Genomic DNA, 4,722 nt, shown 5'->3' with positions numbered 1-4,722 from the left:
CTATAGAGTTAGATGGGTGGTATGGAGCTACTTTAGCTTATGTCCAGCAGACTTTGTACCTCTTTTCAGCACATCCTGACTTTATCTGGTTGGGTTTTAATTGGGCATCAGCTCAGCTTCTATGTCCTTAGGATGTCTTCTTGAGGATTGGGTTCACAGAGCATCCCTCTTCCTTGCCGTTCTGGATGACCTCAGTACCTAAACACTCTCCTACCTTCTTATTTACGACACACCGGCCCTTCGATATCCTAAAGCCCTGAGTAGTAATGGTCTCTATCTGACGAGAAAGGTTCCGAAGACTTCCAGTTACACCCTGAATTGTGGCTGGAGCTATCCACAGGGGGTGTGCACAGCTGGGGTCTTGTCACCGGCCCCTCCTTCCTCTTGATTTGAAACCAGCCCCCCCTCACGTGCTAAGTGTAAGCATGGAGGAGAGGGGCAGGGCAGGCCTTGAGGACACAGGGGTCCCTTATTCCCTCACCTTGTCTGTAATGAGCCCCACTAGCCCCTCAAGGGTTCATTAACTCAGCCACCAGCTGATGGGAGGCCCAGCTGGCAGTCACCGTGTGGGCTGCTTGGCTCACTATGAAAGTCTAATTAGGGGATCACCCAGGCCACTGCAGCTGGGGTAGACCCTCTTCATGGCACTCATGTGCCATGGGCCAGTCCTGACGGCTTTCAGAGGTTCAGTTTTCTGGGCAGGCTGATTCACCTTTGACTCCAGGGTGCTCAGGGACCTGGCCGCTGCTTCTGTTCATAGGTTCTGTGCTGTGTTCTGGTCCTTCAGCCTAGATGTCCTGAGAAGCCAGGCTGTTTACAGATTCTTCACGTAAGCGTGCCCCAGCTTCCAGGTTGCTTTCTGGGGCTGGAGGAGAGACCTGGGTAGTCTCACTGCAACAATCCTAGCTGAGGAAGCAGATGGGAGGAGGGAAAGGAAAGAGAAAGGCAGGAGGGGAGGGCAGAATTTATTAATTCCTGGTTCACGCAGTTTACTTGAGTTGAGAGATTTGGCTCAGAGAGGGAATTGATTTGCGAAGATGCCACAGCAAGTTAGGGACAGAACTGGGACGGAAACGGAGGTCCTTCTGTTCTAGATTAAGGTGTTTTCCTTTGTCCGGTGGGTACTTCTCCCTAAGGCCCAAGCTTTTCCCCATCTGCCTGGGCCGTGGGGATGTTTACACCTGTGGACCATGCTAAACTTAGGTCCAGACTTAGCTGGGAAAACTTCCAGGTGGCACTTGATTTAAAGAAAGGCGGAGGGGCTGTCATGGAGGGGCAACAAGTTAAGGGGCTTGCTGCTGAGCCTGACAACTTGTGTTTTGTCCCCAGAACCCATATGGCAGAAGGAAAGAACTGACTTCTTGTCCACTATGTCCAAAGAGCCTGATACTGGCTCCTGGGCTCTCCTGGGGGAGCTTGAACATTGTAGAGAAGAGGGGGGGGGCGGTGAAGATTGGCATCCTTCACTGACTTAAGATGGGAAGGATTTATGAAGGGAATGAGGCAAAGCTGGTGCCCTGGGCCTTGATCTGTCTTTGTGCATGAGCACTGGATTTCAAAGTCTGCAATGACAGAGAAGATGGCTGATGAGCAAGGGTGTCTAGCACCTAGCAGAAGTCTTGGCCTATGGTTGGTACACATGTTTCCTGAATAAATGTCCAGTGGTAATTAGAGTTGCCACAGAGGGCAATGTATCTTTTGACTTCCTCAGATGGCTGAAATGTTTGAGCAAACTGTTCCCCATTCATGTACCTGGTATTGGTGCTGTATTGCTGCAAGGACAGCTGACCTTGATAGTAACCTTCTGGCTGGAGGGTGGGGACCACTAAGGGACTGGTGTGAAGGCTTGGTAAATAGAGGCTTCTCTAAAATGCAGGGGCCTCTCCATCAGAAGCCCTGGGGCCTCAACAAGCCTTTCTGGGGATGCTGGTGACCAGTCACTTCGGATGGTTTTCTGAATGACAAATGGTATTTGGTCTTTTTAATGGACTGTGCTGGCCCACCTTCCTTGTCACCAGCATAGAAGTCACAGTCTTGTCCTTTCTGGAAGAGCTTGGCTTTTTCCCCTGATGATCTGGACTGAGGAACATTCGATGGGCAGGAAGATGACATGGAGGGCAGCACGTAGGGACCTGACCCTGCTTCTCAGGAGGATGGGTGGCCTGGTCCAGACCAGCTGGCTGGGTGTGCAGAAGCAGAGGTTTCCTGCCACCAAGACTTTCTCCAAGAGCTGTATATTCTAAAACACCGATACTTTGAGATACTTGGTGGGGGAAGTAAAAAAGAAAAGAAAAGGAATCCTGTATTTGGGAATCACTGTCTATTCTGAAATCCACTATGTAGACCAGGCTGGCCTTGTCCTCACAGAGATGCACCCATCTCTGCCTCTTGGGTGCTGGGACTAAAGGTGTGGACCGCCACAGCTCACAGACTGCTCTGAACGAGCCCCTGAGATGTCCCCAACACAGTGTTTAGAAGGCTCTGAGAGGTTTTACTAAGCCTGGTTGTAGTGATATTTCATTTGTCTTTTAATAAATAAAGCTTGCCTGAAAATCAGAAAAGTCAAACAGCCACACTGGCCAGCCTTACAGACCAGGCAGTGGTGACACACACCTTTGATCCAAGTAGCCACAAAGACACACACTTTTGATCCCAGTATCCACACTAGCTTGCCATAGAAACCAGGCAGTGGTGGTGCACACCTTTAATCCCAGCACGAGGGAGGAATATAAAATGGGAGGAGACAGCTTTCAGACACAGTCCCATTCTGAGCTTCCTGGAGGCAGGATCGCGATTTCAGACAGAGGTAGAGGTAAGAGCCAGTGGCTGGCTGTTTTGCTTTTCTGGTCTTCAGGTTGAACTCCACTATCTGTCTCTGAGATTTTATTAATTGTTCTTCAACTGTTGTCTTCTTTCTGAAAGCTATATGGACATAGCATTTCCCCTCCCCAGGACGAGTGATTATACTTTACAAAGGAGCGCTCCCTAGGAATCCAGATGCGTAGCTCTGTTTTACACAAACCCCAAAGTGTAATGACATCCACCCAAATAGTGTTCTGTATCTTAGGTGACAGGGCCCCTTTTATTCTGATTCCATTGGGTTTTGGTAGTTCTTGCCTTTCAGGGGAATATGCCTCATGACAGTCCCCTGTCCAGGGTTAAGTGATGCTGGCTGCTCTGTGACCCACAGAGAAAAGCAGCAGAGAAATCTGTTCAGACACATTAGAAATATTTTGGGGGAAAGCCAGAGTTTGGGAAGAGCTGGGCGGTGTTTGGCTGAATGCTGCATAATATTCTATGCAGAAATTCAGCGCCAGCACAGCCGGGAGTGTCTTCCAGCATCACAGAGCAGTTGAGAGGGAGGATCCCAACTGACTTCGTTTCCAAGAAAGCACTTCTTACTGAGAAAGAAGTGCCACGGTTTTCACAGCTGCAGTGTGTCTTAAAATGATAGTATAATTGAGATTTAGCCTTCCAGGTTATTCTTGACAGAAAAGCATTTTTTTGCAATGTGGAATTTGAAGTTGGTGTGCAGAGGACCCGGAGTTGAGAGGTCTGGGCAGGATGAAGGAAACCCTCAGGTCAAGCTTGTGTTTCCTACTGATAGTTATGACTGCTCCCAGGGCCAGAATCACACCGATTAGTTGTTTAATTTTCCAGGTTCCCTCATGTCTGCTTTACCCTGTGCCAGGTGAGTAGTAGTCACCATCTTATGGCACTTTCATGGCATGGAGGACAGCTGCATCTCTAGCTTCCTGGGTGACACTAGTAAGGTTTGGGGAAATTAATTTGCCTGGGACACAGCTTTTGTTGCAGATAGTACAGGTTGTCAGACTCCAAATGCAGAGCACCTCTGGCTGTCCCACCGCATGGCAGGTCCATTTCCCTGACTACCTGCCTGGGTTAATGCTTGCTGAGTGTCACCATCTAACCAGACCTGTGTGAGCGTCAGGGGTCTGGAAAAGGCACTTGTGAAAAGCCTCTGTTGTAGCCTGGCGAGTTGTGGGTCTCACAGGGCTCAGGTCAGATTAGCAAGGCACCGAACAGTTTATAGGCCCAGCATGCGCCTTCATCCTGCTAGGTACTTGAAAACAAAGAAACATTTCTAGTCTCTCTGTCTCTTTGTCTATCTCTGTCTCTGTCATAAACACAAGACAGAACTGCTCGGTGCTCCTCAAAATAAAGGAAGGCTCACTGGTGCTCCCTGAGCCATAGCTGCTCAATTCTCTCCCAGCCTCCTTGATGCTCCTGCCTTGGTAACACCTCTCTAATCTTCCAGCAATCCCCAGGCTCCGGCACCTGCCTAAGAATGCATTATGCTGTTTGTTTCCCTTCGAGTTGCTTTCTCGGGTACCTTCTATTTATGGCAACATTTAAAAAAAGAAATCTATGGCTAAGGAAAGTTCTTTGTAAATATCTTTAGAAAAAGGCAGCAATAGACCTGAGAGATGGCTCCATGGGTAAGATACATTTTATATTTGAGTATGAAGACCTGAGTTCAAGTTCATAAAACCACAGGAAGACCAGGTGTGCCTGCACGTCTGTGGCAGAACTTCAGAGAGGGAGGAGTCAGGAGGATCATGGGGGGATGCTAGGCGCCATCCTATCTCTAGGTTCACTGGGAGACCTTGCATCAAGGGGGTAAAGTGTAGAGTGATAGACTAGGATTCCTGGTGTTCTCCTTTGGCCGCTGTGTGTGCGTGTGCATGTGCACACCACACA

The 4,722-nt window shown here is 49.0% G+C and overlaps 1 protein-coding gene across 3 annotated transcripts in view; it reads left to right on the top strand.

Moving 5' to 3' along the window:
- Srgap3 (SLIT-ROBO Rho GTPase activating protein 3) overlaps positions 1-4,722 on the top strand; it is a 221,035-nt gene that overhangs the window by 113,410 nt on the left and 102,903 nt on the right. The window lies entirely within an intron of this gene.

Source organism: Microtus ochrogaster, unplaced genomic scaffold, assembly GCF_000317375.1.
Source record: "Microtus ochrogaster isolate Prairie Vole_2 unplaced genomic scaffold, MicOch1.0 UNK1, whole genome shotgun sequence".
In the NCBI taxonomy this organism is placed as follows: Eukaryota; Metazoa; Chordata; class Mammalia; order Rodentia; family Cricetidae; genus Microtus; species Microtus ochrogaster.
This window is presented reverse-complemented; position numbering and strand designations above follow the sequence as displayed.